The sequence below is a fragment of the Cricetulus griseus genome, chromosome 5 (genome assembly GCF_003668045.3).
Source record: "Cricetulus griseus strain 17A/GY chromosome 5, alternate assembly CriGri-PICRH-1.0, whole genome shotgun sequence".
Classification (NCBI taxonomy): Eukaryota; Metazoa; Chordata; class Mammalia; order Rodentia; family Cricetidae; genus Cricetulus; species Cricetulus griseus.
This window is the reverse complement of record NC_048598.1, coordinates 95,059,105-95,078,655: the sequence shown is the minus strand read 5'-3', so window position 1 is coordinate 95,078,655 and position 19,551 is coordinate 95,059,105. Positions and strand designations below refer to the sequence as shown.

The following is a 19,551-nucleotide window of genomic DNA, read 5'->3' as shown; positions in this document are numbered from 1 at the left end:
GTGGCTGATGGAAGCAGAGACAGACATCCACAGAAATACACTGAGCTGAAATCTGGAACCTAGTTGAAGAGAGGGAGGAATGAAGAACGAAGGGGTCTGTACCTGGTTGGAGAAACCCACAGAAACAGTTGGCCTGAAAAAGGGAAAGCATGTCGACTCCAGATGCTCTTTGGGAGGCCAGTATGGGACTAATCCAGCCCCCTGATCATGGATGCCAATGGGAGGCCCCTGCACTCCTGGGAGTCTCCAGAGGTGGACTGGCTTTTTGCCCTGGTGTATGTGGGGGACTTCGAGAGCCCATCCCACTTGAAGGGATGCACTCTGTCTCTGAACACATGGGGAGGGTCCCAAGCCCAGCACAGGAAGATTTGATGGACTTGGTGGAGCCCTGGTTGGGGGCCCTACCCTGCCTGGGGAGTGGTGGGTGGATGGGGTGGGGGGTAGGTTGGAGGTGGGGGAGAAGGAATGGGGGTGAGGGAGGGAGAGGGAGAGGGAAAGTACATGTGAAACAAGCTTGTTCCCTAACTTGAATTAATAATAATAATAATAATAATAATAATAGAAAAAATGCAAAAAAGAAGTAATAATAAATAAAGCATAACAAAGATAAACTAAAAAAAAGAAATCAGACAAGTATGGAAATCTGCAACTGTAATAAGAAAGAAAAGGATGAAAAGGAGGAGAGGGCAAAGTGTAGGATTGATAGTAAAGGACATGAGGTGTATACTGGAAAAATAAAAGACAACAGTGTGCTACAAGCACATACAGAAAAATCACCAACCTAATCTAACCATATCAAAAATACAAGAATATAATAAAGATATATCTGAATAAGAGTGAATATGTTAAAGAAGTAGAATAAGAGAAAGACAACATAAAATACAGTCAATAAAGTCATTAGACTGTCAGTCAGGGCATGTTCTGGGTGGGTTGCTCTTCCTTCTTTCCCTGTGGTGATTCATGTAGCAAACTGTGCTGAAGTGCAAGGTAAAGTATGTAACTCCAACTCAAATGTAGGAAACCAGAATTGTGGGATTGCTGCCTCCATTGCAACTTAATCAAATTTCTGTTCTTACGTTATTACATTCGTGCATTTCTTGATATGATTTTGTTAGTAATGTAATGCCATGTATTTCTCATTTGCTTTCTGTCTTTTTGCACCAGTGATGGGATCCTGTGGCTTCAGGTGAGTTTTCACTTCCATGCCATTTGTAGCTATTCAGTGTACTGCTTGCAGGTGTCTTTTATTCCTCTGCCCACAGTGTATCCAGCAGTTACTCAGGATTTGGAAGGCAGTCTCCTTCCAGCTCAACACACCTGAGTTGGAATTTGTGGTCCTTCCCACTGATGTCATTGAAGGAAGAATTTGTGCTTCTTTCTTGGATATAACAAATCTTCCTTTTGCGAAACCTCTTAGTGTAGGCATGCCTTACTTTGCCAGCTGTGTGCCCCGACATTGTTGTATTGCCACAGGTTGTAAATCTCCAGCCAGATGTTCCTACAGCAATGATTTGCTTTGTGGAATATAGGCCCTTGACTGTGATTTACACTGACCGTGTCTGGTACTGCATATGAAGATAATCTGCCTCTCACTCACAAATCCCATTACAGACTATGTTGGTCCTACATTGCTGGACCTGTCCTATTTTCAGAGCATTTTTTGTTAGTACACAGTGGAATGTATATTATAATTTTTAGAATATGCTTACATAAAACAGAAGATGTTTTATGATGAACTCATGTCTCCATATTTCAAATAAAGAACTTTGTATGTGGACACATGAGAAAATGGTTGTCTTTCATGACAGGACACTGTGTCATTCAAGGATGTGGCCATAGACTTCTCTCAGGAGGAGTGGGAATGCCTGACCTCTGTACAGAGGGCTTTGTACAGAGATGTCATGTTGGAGAACTACAGAAACCTGGTTTTTGTGGGTGAGAGTATTTCACTTTCATGATTCCTTATTTCCCAGAGTTGTTCCCTTCACGTATGTATTACAGATGTGTCTGAATGGTCTGCTTGTCTTTCTCATATTAATTTAATAAAAATACCTTTAGAGATTCATCCTGCAGAACACATTGTTTTATTTAAGATAATGTATTCATATGTCCTGCATATGACATGTAGCCTTCATTCTTTTATAATGTTTTAGTTTTCAGACACTTCATAGCTTCTATTATGATCTGCCTATTAATGTCTCATTGCATCCTTTAAATTAGATGCAGTAGTAACTTCAAAAGGAACACAAGGTATATAATATTTAAAAATGCCTTTGAATCTTTTGACAAATTTGAGATTCCAATTAAATTATATTAGGAATCTTATATTTCCTTCTACCCCATCAGTACAGTGGTGCATTAGAAACACATATACTTTCACTATTATACACAAAGTGGTCATATTTCCCTTCTAATTCATAGGTCTGTCTGTGTCAAAACCAGAGCTGATCAACTCTCTTGAACAAAGCAAAGAGTTCTGGAATGGGAACACAGGAGAATCAGAAGGCAAAGAACGAGGTAAGCAATTCTGAATCTTTGGCATTGGATGGAACCCAAGCCAAGGGGTAATTCATGCATTTAGTGATGTTTGTGAAGCTCTTTAGTTGAAATGGTTGAAGAATTAATTCTGAATAATGAACTTAAGTATGTTATATAGTAGAAGGAAACAGGTTCATTGCTGCATCCTTCAATTTAGCAGGCATTCAACAATATTGATATCAAAAACAGCATTTATGTAAAACTTTCTTTGTGTATCTCAGATTATTTTTCTGTACCACATTATATCTGTTTGCTCTCTTGTCTGTATCACATGGTTCTAATGGTTTAGTAGTATTATATGAGATCAGGAAATACAAGTTTTATAAGTCAGCTCATTTGGAAGATTGCACATTTCTTCCTTTGCCGTAGATTCCACAGAATTTTCAAGGTGATTTTTACCAACATCTGTAAAAATTTTCATTATTAATTGGGTAAGAATCATTTAGAGTCATACATGATATTAGATTATTTTAATAAAATCTATCAAAACCTGGAATATCAAATTTCAAATATGTTAATTTCCACATAAAGGTTGTGAATCCTCTTGTTTACTTTTGAGAAATTTGTGTATATTTGAGTTCATTTGGAAACTAAATTGTGTTCAGATAATATTTTATTTTTAATATTTGTATTAATACTTCTGGAATGTCTTACATGGTCATTTTATCCATTTGCCTTGCTCCTCCCACATTCCTCACCTTCCTCCCCATATTTTCTCTGTCTTTTTTTACACCCTGTGAGTTAAATCAGTTCTGCCCAATTACTCCTGGTTGTTAGATTTGTTGTGTAACTCTATATTTTCTTAGTGTCTGCAGCATGATCACTTGTGGGTCTCTCTTCTAGCTGTCAAGTTCTGAAACAAGTCCTGTGATGGACACTTAGATGTGCAGTAATCAGTGGGCAAAGCAATAAGAATTGAGGAATAAATTTAAAGCCTTATGCATTTAGCAGAATAATGGCAAGAGGTGGTACTTGCTAGTTTTTAATAATTGATCTAGAATTAACTTGAATACTGCATAAATTATCCTACAAAATAGTAGCAGAAGGAACATAATCAAATTCTTTTCATGAGGACATTTCCCTTGATGCCTAAACCACATGAAGGCTGCCAAAGAAACTGAATGATATACCAACATACTTAGGAACATAGATGCAGAAATCACTAATAAAATAATTATAAGTTGAATCCAAGGATATATAAAAAAAGATCATCTAGCATAAGATTTATCCCAAGAAATGAAAGGATGTTTCACAAAATGCAAATCAATACATGTAATCCACTTAATATGGAAACTGAAACACAAATTGTACCTCTTGATATCATCTCAGTAGATGAAGAAATTCCTTGGAAAAAAAACCATCACCCCTTCATGATACAAATGTTCTTAAGAGACCAGAGATTCAAGGAACATACCTCAAAATAAACGTTGCATTTTACTGCAAGCCCATGGAACACATCAAACAAAATGGAGAGAAACTCAAAGCCTTTCCACTAGAATAAGGACCAATAAAAGGATATTTCATCTCTCCATGTGTATTCAACTCTTTTGTCCTTTTCAAAATTTAAATTAGAAACAAGCTTGTTTTACATGTCTATCCAAGTTCCCTCTCCACTCCTCTCCTGCCCCTCACCAATCCCCTATCACCCAGGGAGGGTGAGGTCCTCCATGGGGGATCTTCAAAGTCCCTCATAACATTTGGAGCATGGCCTAGGTCCTCCCACATGTGATTAAGCTGAGAGAGTATCACTCTATGTGGAGTGGGCTCCACATAGAGTGATACTCTCCACTGCCAGAGGCACCATAGATTGCCCAGGCCTCCTAACTGATACCCACGATCAGGTGGTCTAGGTTGGTACTATGCTAGTTTTCTAGCTATCAGTCTGGGGTCCATGAGCTCCCCCTTGTTCAGTTCCTGAGCTCTTTTTTTTAAAAAAATTATTTATTAGTTCAAGTTAGGGAACAAGCTTGTTTCACATGTAAGTCCCCTCTCCCTCTCTCTCCCCTCACCCCCATTCCTCCTCCCCCACCCCCAACTTACCCCCCACCCCATCCACCCAACACTCCCCAGGCTGGGTAGGGCCCTCAATGGGGGCTCTGCAAAGTTCACAAAATCTTCCTGTGCTGGTCCTGGGCCCTTCCCCATGTGTCCAGGGCCAGACTGTAACCCTTCACGTGGGATGGGCTCTCAAAGTCTCTTCTTGCACCAGGGAAAAATACTAATCCACCACCAGAGGCTCCCTGGAGTGCAGAGGCCTCCTTATTGACATCCATGTTCAGGGGTTTGGATCAGTCTTGTACTGGCCTCCCAGGTAGCATCTGGGGTCGATGTGCTCTCCCTTGTTCAGGCCAACTGTTCCTGTGGGTTTCTTCTACCTGGTACAGACCCCTTCGCTCTTCATTCCTCCCTGTTTTCAATTAAATTCCAGATTTCAGCTCAGTGTATATCTGTGGATGTCTGTCTCTGCTTCAATCAGCCACTTGATGAGGGCTCTAGGATGTCATAAAGAGAAGTCATCAATCTCATTTTAGGGGAAGGGCTTTTTGGTTATCCTCTCCACCACTGCCTGGATTGTCAGATCGTGTCATCCTTGTAGGTCTCTGGAGATCTCCCTGGTTCCAGATCTCTTCTCAGACCTTATAGTGGCTCCCTCTGATATGGTATCTCTCATCTTGCTCTCTCTCCTCTATCCTGAGCTCTTAAGTACAGCAATAATACAAGTGCAGGAGATCAAGTGGTGACATAGGAAAGGATACATTTGAATAAACTATCTGAAGATGCTATGATTTTATACATAGCTAATTCCAAGAACTCTATTCAAATACTGCCACAACTGAAAAAACCTTCCTTCAAAGTTAGTGGGATACAAAATTAACTCACAAAAATGAGTAGTCCTCTTATATGCAAATGATAAAAGAACTTTGATAGAAACTAGGGAATTGATGTGTTTTCCAATAGCCCCAGAAAGTATCTTGGGATAACTCAAACTTAAGAAGTGAAAGAAAACTTTAAGGAATTAAAATAGTATCAGAAGATGGAAAAAGCCCCAGTGCTCAGGGATTGGTCAGTTGGTGTAGTCAAAATTGTCATCCTATCAAAAGCAATGTATGGATTCAGAGAAATCTCCATCAAGGTTGAGTCGGGGAAGAATAGAAGATAAACAAGAATTGAGATACCATAATAGAGGGAGACATTTTAGGTTTACAGAGAAATCAGGCACTAGGCAAATGTCTGGAGAGCTACAAAGATGACACCAGCTAACAATCTAAGCAACAGAGGAGAGGCTACCTTAAATGCCCTCCCCGGATAATGAGATTGATGGCTGTCTTGTATGCCACCCAATAGCCCTCATCCAGCAAAATTTTAACACAACTCTTTACAAATCCTGAAAGGATAGTCTTCAGCATCATGTGGAAACATAAAAAGCCTCATTATAGCTTAAACAATCCTGAAGAATAAAACAACTACTAGAGGTACTAGCATCCACAAACTTAAATTACAGTACAGTTTTAATATTAATCAAGTTTTGTACAATAATGGTATTGCTAAAAATCAGACATGTTGGTTAATGAAATCAAATTGTAGAGACTGATACAAGCCCATTTACCTATGACACATGACACCTTATTTTTGCTAAAAAACCTAGAAGTACACACTGAACCAAAACAAAGCCTTTTACCCTAACCATTCCTATGCTATCTCTAACTGATTATCATTCAAATTGAAAAATTATTTTTCTCCAACAAATTTTCAGTGGCAATAAAATTTACTCCTAGAGGCAGCCCCTATGCCCAGCAGTTGATGGATAACACTAATACAACTGAATGGCTTATATGTGCATTCTTGGTCTAATAATGTTTAGTTTGAGAATTTATTCATTTGGGTACATATGGATTTATTCTTTTGCAATCCTGTGTATGTAAATGTGTGTGCAAGCATGCTTGTATGTGTGTATGTTTCTTATTTCTACATATGCTTATTTTCCTTTTCTTTGTCTTTTCTCCTTTTATTCTTTTCTACCTGATTTCTTTGCCTTTGATTATATTATTATTATTATTATTGTTATTAGTTAGATATGTATTTGTTTCCAAAGAAGAGACAGAAGTTGGATGGATTTAGATAGGAGGAACTATCTAGTAGGAGATTCTGGAAGGAGTTGATGGATAAAGTCCTCAATTAGAGTATATTGTATAAAAATCTATTTTTATAAGAAAATAGAGGAAAATATATTTCTCATGATATTATGAGTCCCAGAGAATTTACATTACTTTTGAAAATTTGGAGACTCCTTTCTATTTGTTTACCTGATTCTGTGAGAGCCAGTTAGTCATAATTGGTTCTTGTTGTTCAGGTGTCCTTCTTTCTTCATTAATTGCTTTCTTTCTTTCTTTTATTCTTTTTTATTTTTTTAAAAATTAGTAACAAACTTGCTTCACATGTCAATCCCAGCTCTCTCTCCCTACCATGCTCCCCCCCACTGCACAACTACCCCACCCCAAGCATTCACCCTATCCTCACTCTGCTCCCCAGGGAAGGTGAGGCCCTCCATGGGGGATCTCCAAAGTCTGTCATATTATCCCAGGCAGGGCCTAGGCCCTCCCCCATGTGTCCAGAGTGAGAGACCATTGCTCCATGTGGAATGGGCTCCCAACGTCCTTTCTTTCTTTTTTTTTTTTGGTTCTATTTTCACCCTTTATTTGGAATACAGAGCAACATTAGTTTTGATTAACATGGTGATAAAAGCGTTGAAAGTATGACCTGATTTTGGAGAGTAAGTGGTTTTCCAGTTTGGAGGCAGGAGGGAAAACAGGTGCAAGACCATCTCCAAAGGAGAAGAGAACACATACTCAGTGAGTCACCAAAGGGTTTGGCCTCCACTCACTAAGGGCAAGCATTGCAGTCCAGGCTAACCATCCTTCATCTTCATCACAGCAAATCAGAGTCTCCAATTGTTCAAAGTAATTGTAGGTACAAGAGAGAAAGCAACTCCAGACTGACTTATTAATTGGTCTGGATGACTGTGAAATGTCCCCCATTCCTGAGGTGGAAAGGTCTTCAGAGTGACTGTTGGAGCAGGGAAGCTTTCAAGTGCTCCCAGTTGCTATACAGTGCATAGAGACTGGTTAGTGTCAGTCCTGCCAGGCCACCGTGTGCTCTTCCTCGAAGACCACCTGGACATTTGTACAACATTCCTGTCATGATTCCAGCTGCTACTGTGTTGAGGTCATCTTTTGCACCCCGTGTTTTCTCAATGATAACACCAAATGCACTATAGAGCAAAGCCAAGGAACCTAGAGTATTAGCCCAAAGTACCCCTTGCCTAGTCGCCATATTCAAAATCTGTACATTTCTTGGTTTGGACCAGGCCATGCTCTGGGTTTCCTTCAATGCTAGCTGAAGACCATTCATTGCCCCAAATGCAGCCCCTGTCATGCAACATCCTCCAATGGTAAAACAAACAAACAAACAAACAAACAAACAAAAAACCTAGCTCAAATCGGCCTTGGGTCTTGTTAGCTCCAGTTGGCAAAATGAACTCATCAGTATCGCAGAACACTGGCCAAATCAGCATGTAAGTAGCCCGCTCCTGCTCCGAAGCAGCCAGCTAACCCTCTGGAGGTTTTGTTGCCACTTTCCCCGCCACCCTCCATGATGTCGCAGCAAAGTGCGGTGGGCTTCCCACCACCACCTCAGACCTCGAGCGCTCGGCCGTGGTTCCCACAGCAACAGTGGGAAGACCCGTTCCTACTGCCACCTTCACACGCTGACCCTCCAGGCCCAAAGTCCTTTCTTAAGCCAGGGATAAATACTGGTCTACTACTAGAGGCCCCATAGATTGTCGAGGCCGCCTCACAGACACCCATGTTCAAGGGGTCTGTATCAGTCCTATGCTGGCCTCTCAGGCAGCAGTCTTGGGTCCCTGTGCTTCCCAGTGTTCAGGTCAGCTGTTTCTGTGGGTTTCTCCAGCCTGGTCTTGACCCCTTTGCTCATCACTGGTTCCTCTCTCCAACTGGATTCTAGGAGTTCAGTGTTTAGCTGTGGGTGTCTGCCTCTGCTTCCATCAACCACTGGATGAAGGCTCTAGGATGGCATATAAGGTAGTCATCAATCTCATTATCGAGGAAGGGTATTTAAGGTAGCCTCTCCACTATTGCTTAGATTGCCAGTTGGTGTCATCCTCGTAGATCTCTGGAAATCTCCCTAATGCCAGATTTCTCTTTAAACCTATAGTGGCTCCCTCTATTATGATATCTCTTATCTTGTTTTCCTCTATCCTTCCCCTGACTCAACCTTCCTGATCCCCATGTCCTCCTCTCCCCTCCCTTTCTCCCCCTCTCTCACTCCCATCCCCCTCCCTCCGCCCCCATGCTCCCAATTTGCTCAGGAGATCCTGTAACATTTTCCTTCTCCTGGGTACCATGCATATTCTTTCTTAATTACCAATTTATTCACTTCACAGATTTGTAGAGATGACTTATATCTGTTTTGGTATTGCAGTGTCATAATGTCTGCATTTTTTAAATAATTGGGTTAGTGTCTCAACATTCATTACTTTTCCATTGCTGTTATAAAACACTTTGGTAAATTAAAGGCAACTTACCAAAAATGATTCATTGTGATGAATCAAATGTAGTAGTTGCCTAGGGGCTGGGGAAGCATTGAAAGCTCACATCTACAACCACAACATGATCAAAGAGAGCTCACTGAGGATAGTAGGAGACTTCAAATCTCAAAGCCAGTCTATAGTGACATAGTTCTTCCAGTAAGTTTTTATAGCTCTTCATCCTATCCATGAAAGACTACCAACTTAAGATAAAGTATTCATAAGTCTAAATATATGGAGACATATCATTCAAACTTGATAGTCTTACTTTTTCTTCTGAAAGTTTTGTTTGAAGTGTCTAAAGTCACATAATGCCATTCTTTCCATTTTTATAATTCTCAATGTATGTTATGAAATATAGTCTACTTACCTTAAGGATATTTTAAAGACTACATTATCTGTAGTCTTTTAATATGGTAGCTTGCATATGGGACTACATATTTATCAAATTGTGTGTCTTAAATTTCTGAAAAATTTTCACTTAAGTGAACTAATTCAGGTAATTATATATTTTCCCTTTTTCCAGTTCTAGGTTCCCATCAAGCACAAGACCCATTTTCACAGGAAGACATATCAGAACCTATCAAGAAATTGTTACCAGGAGTATTGGTAAGTATTGACCTGGGCACCTTTCATTTAAGAGTGTTGCCAAAATGTGGGGATGAGTACAAAGAGCATGGATTATAATAAGGTGTAAGTAAATTGTATTCAGCAGCCATCATGGATAGTCCCATGAAAACCTCTATCTTCTCTTGAAAAATCTTACATTAGTTCACTTACATTTTCAGAAACAGATGCTTCACTAAGAAAGCCTTCACAGGAAGTTTTAAATCATGGTTTATTTTACACATAAAAGTGAAATATCTGCAAACTGACATACACTACAATATATGCAGTGTTTCATAGTACTTTTTAGGTGTAGTGGGATTAACCTGCATTTTATAACCTTTTTGAGAAAAAGAGATTTACATGTAAAGGAAATCATTCAGTGTGTAATCAGAATGACACATAATATTCCATACATTCATTAGAGTTTCCTCAGCATTTAATTCAATATTGGGATTAGTTATTCAAGTTAGATTCACATGAGCAGTTTTTTCTCAATCAAGTAGACTGAAAAGATTATAGTGTTTCTAGGTGTAAAAAGCCTTACACATATAATGATGTTATCAAAGTCTTTCCTAGTAGCTCTGTGAGGAATAGCTACCACAACCCTCATTTTGAAGGAGTGTATTCCTATAACACCAACTCATGTTCGTCTGTACTCAGTATTTAAAATTAATACAGAAAAGACGACTGTTTTCCCTGAAAGCTGAAACATACATGATAGTGCACATATAGTACTTACAGTGTTGAAATAAGTACTCTCTTGCCCTATATTCTTTGTGAGTTTTATTAGTAAGAAATTGCCAGTTGCTTTTGGTTTAGTGTTTGTGTCCATCTGTGTGGTTTATTACATGTATTGACTTGCATATGTTGATCCATTTCTGTGTTTTAGGAATAATGCCCAGTTGGTTATGAGATATAAATCGTTGATGTATGTTTGTTAATTTGTTTGCAGGTTTTTTATAGAGGACTGTTGAGGTTATATTCATCATGGATGCTGTGTCTGTGCCTGTTTTTAGTTTTAGAGTTGTACTGTTTTTATAAAAGGTGTTTGGAAGTGTTCCTTCTGTTTCTAGGATTTTGAATATTTTAGGAAGGATGGCCTATAGTTATATTTTGATGTCTGGTAGAATTCCTTTGTGCCTTCACCTATTTATGTCCCTCTTTTTTGCAGGATATCTATCAGTTTTAGTCCTCTCCATTTTATCATTTAGTTGGGGGAAGGTTCTGTCAACACTGCAAGCCTGCAAGAACTATTCTAAGGTTCATTCACTCTTTTTATTGTTTACTAGTATGTATTTCATTGTTTGCTTTGATTTTCATGACTTCTCTCTATCAACTGGAGTTAAATTTCTTTTGCACTTGTTTCTTGAAACTTTTGAGTTACAACCCTAAGTCATATATCCGTGTTCTTTTTGGTGTTTTAATGTATGCCCTGAGTGCTATACATTTCCAATATAAGAGAACTTTCAATGTATTCAAGAGGTTTGATTGTTGTGTTTTTGTTATGCAAATTCTATAAGGTCATAATAAAATCTCAGAGTCAGATATCATGTAAATGTTGAAAGTCTAGAGAGACAAAGGAGCAAGCCATAGCCACCTCTTTTACCTTAACAACTTCCCAGCCGAAAAGAAGCTGAGATCTTGTTTCCTCCAGCATTATATTCCTCTCTCTGCTCAGCTACATTACTTCCTGTCTTGCTGTACAGACTTCCAGACCTCTATGGTTAGCTAGTGGATAGTTCAACCCACTGGTCTTCAGGCAAGCTTTATTTGTTAGAGTACAAACAAGATATTACTACATTTCCCCTTTTTGTCTAAAATAAAAATGATAGTTATAATTAATATAAGAAAAACTATACAAAGTAAGTACAATAACTATAAACCACGTACACAGACACTAGACACTAAATACATCAAGAATGTCCAGTCCATTAACAGTTGACAAATTCAGGTAAAAATACTCCATATCACTTCTATCTTGGTGAGTTCAAAAGGTTGTACCTAATTCACTTTTTTTCTCAAAAAAGATGTGTTTATTATGTATACAGTGTTCTACCTGCAGAACCAGCTGGCTGCCTTTATAGTCATTCAAGATCTTTCTGCAACATTGGGGCATCCACCTTTGGCCTGCAGGCCTAGCATATCTGACAGACGTTTCTGTGAATCAGGGTTATTCTGAAGGACAGTCCTAACTTGGCAAAGTTCAGCAGTCACTCTTTTGTGTCCTGCTTGTCCAATATGAACAGCATTTTTCAAGTAGTTGAGGCAAGAGCACTTTCTTGCCCATGGCTGACTTTTGCCACAAAAAGTAGCTCCGTATGACATTTCTTCATAGGCCATCATCTTCTCTGAAGAAGATTGGTGCTGCCAGGAGCAGAAATGTCTCATTGTCATAAAAGAAAGAGCCTGTATTATTAAAACATCTTAAATAATGTATTCTATAGCTCTATGAAATATTTGAAGATGACCTGTGTATCTAAAGTATATCTCTTTGACCTTGAAACATACCTATTATGATTACATGTTCAATTGTAATAGGTGACTAAAAGCTCATCTGCATTTCCTTATTATCTTAAATAGTTGGTAATAAAAAATTCAAGAGCTAAAAATTTGCATTATATTGTTAAATATGTTTAATAGGTACAATACTTTGAACAAGATTAGAAACATATATACAGTATATTAAAACAATAATCATAAATTTGTATCAATATATAAAAATCCATGTAAATATAAAATATTTAAAACTATTAGTTTCCTTTTTGGTTTAAGGAGATTTAATAATCTACCTATTTTAGCTAGAAAAACACATTAGTTAATTTGCCTCCCATCCACACATTCCATACAGTCAGTGTATCTAACACCTGTCTTGGTCTCATCACTTGACCTTTCATATTTCCAGGTTACAGTTTTGATTGTATAGACTGTAATTTAGAATATATCTTTAAAATAATGCTTTCATAAAAGCATCAATTTCTTTACTCATGTGTCCTTAGTTGAAGTGAAGATAGTTGTACCTAGGTACATAATAAAAATGTTGTAATTCATGACAGGGAATATTGACATTCAAGGATGTGGCCTTAGATTTCTCTCAGGAGGAATGGGAATGCCTGGACTCTGCACAGAGGGCTTTGTACAGTGATGTAATGTTGGAGAACTACAGCAACCTGGTTCCTGTGGGTGAGGGTATTTTTCTTTCATGTTTCTTTGTTTATTATTATTATCTCCATTCAGGTATTGTTTACAGCTGAGTCTGCACTGCTTTCTTTATATCCACATGCAAATTTAATAAAGCAATATGTAGAATTTGTCATGTAGAATACAACATTTATTAACTTTATCTTGACATTATATTGACATTCCTGATGCTGACAAGTGTCCTCAAATTATTTATAGTACATTTACCTTTCAGACACTTCATAGATTATATTTTTATTTGCATATTAATGTTTCACATCATAGTTGAATGTAAATTTAGTAGTATTTTGAAAAGAAACACAAGGTATATAATATTAACAAAAGTGTTTTTGAATATTTTAAAATATTGGGAGATGACAATTAGGAAATTTCAAAATTTAAACGCTTTCTTATTTAATCTGTACCATGGTGTATTAGAAACTAATGTGCAGCTGGGCAGTGGTGGCTCACGCCTTTAATCCCAGCACTCGGGAGGCAGAGGCAGGCAGATCTCTGTGAGTTTGAGACCAGCCAGGTCTACCAGAGCTAGTTCCAAGACAGCCTCAAAAGCCACAGAGAAACCCTGTCTGGAAAAACCAAAACAAAAAACAAAAAACAAAAAACAAAAACAAACCCAAAACAAAAAACAAAACTAATGTGCTTCTTTATTATGTCCAGAAAGTGTCATATGTCTCTTCTAATACACAGGTCTTACACTGTCAAAGCCAGAGCTGCTCAACTCTCTTGAAGACAGCGAAGAACCCTGGAATGTGAACATGGGAGAGACAGAAGACAAAGAACAAGGTAAGGCCGAATAAAGCATTGAAATAGGAAGAAGGCTGAAGAAAATTTGGTGTCTAGGCCTGCAGAGGGGTTTGCAAAGATCCTCTTCACTTGAAATTATCTCAAAATAAGCTTTTAATAATGTCCTTAAAATATGTCATAGAGAGGATGGGAGATGATTCACTGACATGTCCTTGAATGTTATTGAGCACTCAACTTAATTATCTTGAATTGCAAACTTACCTTGAAGTAATATTTTCACTGTGTGTGATAGACGAGTTCTCTTTATCATTTCTTGCCTTTTTTATGCTTTCATACCATATTCCATGGTTATCATGGCTATGTTATATTGAATGAAAGCAGGAAATAGAAATTTTATGAGTCTCCTCATTTATGAAGATTCCTAATTTTATATTTGCCTTTAGATTCCATAGCAATTTAAATGTAACTTTATATGTGTAAAAATTTTGACTAGACATTTTTGTTCAGAAAACACTGCTTTCCTGTCATATTCCATCAGCTCTAGCCCTAATCATATTTTCAACTTTCTTTTTGTTGTTGTTGATTTTACATACATAGCATTTTTTCATACATAGCATTTTTTTCATTTACTTAGTGACCACAGTTTCCCCTCCCTCTTTCCTCCCAGTCCCCCCTGCTCCCCTTTGCTTCCCATCTACTTCCTTTCCCTTCCACTCCTTCTCCTCCTCCATTTATAAAATTGAGGCCACACAATGGTTTGAACAAGGCATGACATATCACATTGAATTAGGGCAGAGCTCCTCTCCTTGCTTCAAGGCTGGGTAAGGCAATCCAACATGAAGAACAGGATCCCAAAAGACAGCAAAGTACCAGGATTAGGTTCTGATTTCACTGCCAGGAGCCTTACAAACAGACCAAGCTCTATAACTGTTGCCCATATGCAGAGGGCCTAGATCAATCCTATGGAGACTCCATAACTGTTGATCCAGAGTCCATGAGCTCCCACATGTCCCTGGGTTCTCTTTTATGACCCCCACCACTGGCTTGTATAATCCCTTCTTCCTTTTTTTTTTTTCCAGTAGGACTCATGGAGCTCAATGCAGTGCTTGGCTGTGGATCTCTGCATTGGATAGAAAATCTCTGATGACAATTAGGGTAGTCACCAATCTGATTACAGTAGATGGCCACTTCAGGCACCATTTCCAATATGGCTAGGAGACTTAATTGGTGTTATCCATGTGGATTCTTGGGTGTTTTGCTGGTGCCATGTTTCCCCTCTCCATAAAATATCCACCATATAAAGATGTCTCTTTAATATCATCATCTTTCCCACCTCCTACCTCTAACCTGCCTATAGCATGAAACCCACTCCCTCAGGTTCTTGTCCCTCCATTCCTGTCTCCAGCCCCAGTTTACCCAGGAGACCTCTTCTAGTTCCTTTATCTATTGTCTGTGTTTTTGTTAGTGCAGCTACCTTCTTTGATTTGTAGTTGTCCTTCTAGTAAATTCTGTAGGAATGGATTTGTGGACAGGTATTGATAATCTTGTTTTGTCATGTAGTATCTTGTTTTAGTCATTTATGTTGGTTGAATGTTTTGCTGGGTATAGTAATATGGGCTGGTAACTCTGGGATTTTAGTATTTGCATGTCATCTGTCCAAGACCTTTTGTCTTTCAGGCTTCGTTGAGAAGTCCAGTGCTATTCTGATGGGTCTCCCTTTGTGTGTTTCTTGGACTTTTTCCTTTATCGCGTTTATAATCTTTCTTTATTCTGTATTTTAATGTTTTGATTATTATGTGGTAAGTGAAGTTTTTTGGGGGGCTCTACTTGGTGTTCTGAAAGTTGCTTGTACCTTCATAGGAATGTCCTTCTTTAGGCTGTAAATGTTTTCTTCTATGATTTTGTTGAATATATTTTGTGTGAGTTTGAGCTGGTATTTTTCTCTTTCTTCTATTCCTGTTATTCTTAGGTTTGTTCTGTTCACAGTGTCCCAGATTTCCTGGACATTTTGTGTTATGACTTTGTTGACTTCAATGTTTTCTTTTACCAATGAATCTATTTTTTCTCTTGTATCTTCAATGTCTGAGATCCTCTCTTCCATCTCTTGCACTCTCTTGGTTATGCTTTCATCTGTAGTTCCTCTTTGTATACCCAGATTTTTCATTTCCAGCAGTCCTCCTCCTCGTGTTTTCTTTATTGCCTCTGTTGCAGCTTTGAAGTTTTGAATTTTTTCCTTCACCAGTTTGATTATTTTGTTTCTTGGCTTTCTTTAAGGTTTTTATTGAATTCTTCCAATTTTTGTTTGTGTTTCCCTCACTTGTTTCTTCATGAAGTTATTTTTAAGGTTATTTTCTTCTGATTCATCTGCATTGGGATGTTCAGGTCTGGCTGTGGCAGACCCCCATTGGATCCATTGTTGCCACATTGCTCTTTGTGCTTTTTAATGTATTCTTATACTGCCTTCTACCCATCTGGGTTTCTGGGTATTATAGATACAGGTTTTGATTTTTTCCTCTATTTGGTTCAGGTAATGCTTTTGCATCTGGAGACTTCTTATGCCACGGGGGAGTTGTTGATAGCGGTTGGGGAGATGATGTATTGTGTGAGTTTGTGGTCGGGAGTGGGTGTTTTAGATCACATGGCCCAATGGTAGGGGGTTTTCAAATGGCCTGGTTCCAGGTGTTTTACCTGATGATTGGTTAGTTTGGTTGTCGTTGGTGGGGAAAAGTCATAGGATGTCATTTGGTGCCTTGGGCCTATAGACAGGGAGGACATTCACTCAGATCTTTCTCCTATCAGTACTTTTAAGAAGAGAGAGAAAGGAGTTATATTTACTTAAGAAGCAAGATGGGGAGGATTCACCGGGACTTGAAGAAGGAAACCCATAATCAGAATATATTTCATGAACAAAATCAATTTCAATAACCAGAAAATGGGGAAAATTCTCTTCATGATGATATGATGATTCCTATTTAATTTACTCAATGTATGAAATTTCAGGAACACTTGTCACGAGCATGATTGCCTGTGGGCCAGTGTAGAATAATTGATTTCTCATGGTCATGTCTTTATGTTGTCCCCTCTTTGTTAATGTTACTCACTTATTCACTTTGCTGGCTTATAGAGATGAGTTCTATCCTTTTTGCAAGTACAGTTTCATAATGGGAGCACTTTTTAAAATTATTGAGTTATGGACTTATTTTTCTTTTTTTTTTTCTTTTTTTTTTTTTAGCTTGTTAAAGGCTGTGGGATCAATTTTTTATTTCTTTTTTAAAATCTAAATTGAAAACAATCTTTTACATACCAATCCTGGATCAATTTCTAATGCAAAAGAAAATAAGTAAAAGTGAGAAAAGTAAATATATGAAAAGGAGATGATGGAAATATGGATGGTAAACATAACTAGATGAAAGCATAAACCCACAATGTGAGTCTACAGTGTCCCAAGGCTGTTTAACACGTATGTAACAATCTGTTTAACAACCAGATAACTACTTTGAAGAGCTGGAGCAGAATGCTTAACCAACAAGTACAAGACTCTGGGCTGGATCTAGAATGAAACAAACGAATAATAACAAAAGGATAACTTATTGTTCATGCTATCGATCCTAAATGATAAAAAAACCACATTTTGAATGGACATGATGGCTTAATTATTCTGCTAACAAAGATTACTATGTAAAATCAAAAAAGGACAAAACTACAAAAATTATGACTTTAGTCATTATATCATTAGTCTTGGTCTCAGAATCTGTAACTTTAGGGATTCATGTAAGGAAGCAATCCTAAAAATGCATAAATACTTCAATACTAAAACCATAAAACATTATCTGTGAAATGAAAAGCTAACACCACAAGTTAGAATGATTTGAATGAGAATGGCTCCTATAGGCTCCTATTTTTGAATGCTTGGTCCCCAGTTGGAATTCTTTGGAAAGAATTAGAAAGTTAGCCTTGTTGAAGGAGGTATGTGTCACTAAGTGAGCACTGAGGTTTCAAAAATTTATGAGATTTACAGTTAGCTCTTGCTGCCTCCCACTTGCAAATCAAAATGTTAGCTCTCAACTCTGTTTCAGCACTAGGTCTGCCTGTAGCCATTCTTCCTGTCATTATGATCATGGATGCACCTTTGAAACTTCAAGACCTCAGTCAAATTCTCTTCATAGCCCTAGCTATGATCTCTTCACAGCAATACAAAAGTAACTAACACAGTATTTTTATTTTTCCTCCATTTTTTATTTAAATTAGAAACAAGATTGTTTAACATGTCAACCCCCGTTCCCTCTCCCTCCCCTCCTCCTATGCTTCCCCTCCCATCTAATACCCTACCTATCCCATATCCTTTCTGCTCCCCAGGGAGGGTCAGGCCTTCCATAAGGGGACTTCAGAGTCTGTCATATCTTTTGGGATAGGGCCTAGACTCTCCCCCCATGTAACACAGTGTTTTTAAACAAAGTATTGTAATAAAGTAAGACACTACCATCCATTAAAAATGAGGTATTTTCAAATAATACTTGTTTTTAGATGAAGAAATACATTAGGAAAATAGACCAGTAGATGTAGGGTGCAAACTGAATTTTTTTTTTTTCATTTTTAGAGAGCTCTCAGTTCCATGCTGTAGAAATAGAGTCATTTCTTTATTAGCCATCTTTTTTTATTAGATTATTAATATTTTCACATGTACTTTCCCTCTCCCTCTCCCTCCCCCCACCCCCATTCCTTCTCCCCCACCTCCAACCTACCCCCCACCCCATCCACCCGCCACTCCCCAGGCAGGGTAGGGCCCCCAACCAGGGCTCCACCAATTCCACCAAATCTTCCTGTGCTGGGCCTAGGCCCTCCCCATGTGTTCAGAGACAGAGTGAATCCCTTCAAGTGGGATGGGCTCTCGAAGTCCCTCCCACCCACCAGGGCAAAACGCCAGTCCACCTCCAGAGGCTCCCAGGAGTGCAGGGGCCTCCCCATTGGCATCCATGATCAGGGGGCTGGATTAGTCCTGTACTGTCCTCCCAAAGAGCATCTGGGGTCGATATGCTTTCCCTTTTTCAGGCCAACTGTTTCTGTGGGTTTCTCCAACCAGGTACAGACCCCTTCGTTCTTCATTCCTCCCTCTCTTCAACTGAGTTCCAGATTTCAGCTCAGTGTATTTCTGTGGATGTCTGTCTCTGCTCTCATCAGCCACTGGATGAGGACTCTAGAATAGCATAGAGAGTATTCATCAATCTCATTCTAGGGGAAGGGTTTCTAGGCCAACTTCTCCTCCACTGCCCAGACTGTCAGATCGTGTCATCCTTATAGGTCTCTGGAGATCTTCCTAGTTCCAGATCTCTTCTCGGACCTATAGTGACTCCCTCTGATATGGTATCTCTCATCCTGCTCTCTCTCCTCTATTCTTCCCCCAACTCAATATATCTGCTCCTCCATTTCTTCTCCTCTACTCTTCATCTTGTGCTCTTATTGTGGCAACACCCACTTCTCTACCCTCATGCTCGCAATTAGCTCGGGAGTTCATGCCATTTCCCATTCCTGGGGTCCATTTATCCCTTAGAGTCATTCATGATTTCTAGTTTCCTTGGGGAAGAGGATTATAGGCTGGTAAACCTTTGCTCTATGTCTAAAAATCATATATGAGTGAGTACATACCATGTTTGTCTTTTTGTGATTGGGTTACCTCACTCAGGATGGTTTCTTCTAGTTCCATCCATTTGCCTGCGAATTTCAAGATTCCATTGCTTTTTTCTGCTGAGTAGTACTCCATTGTATAAATGTACCACATTTTCTCTTTCCATTCTTCAGTTGAGGGGCATCTAGGTTGTTTCCAGGTTCTGGCTATTACAAACAATGCTGCTATGAACATG

General features: G+C 38.6%; 1 pseudogene; it reads right to left on the bottom strand.

The window, feature by feature from the left end:
• Nucleotides 1-7,593: 7,593 nt before the first annotated feature.
• Nucleotides 7,594-8,189, bottom strand: LOC100758295 (annotated as a pseudogene).
• Between the last annotated feature and the right edge of the window lie 11,362 nt (nucleotides 8,190-19,551).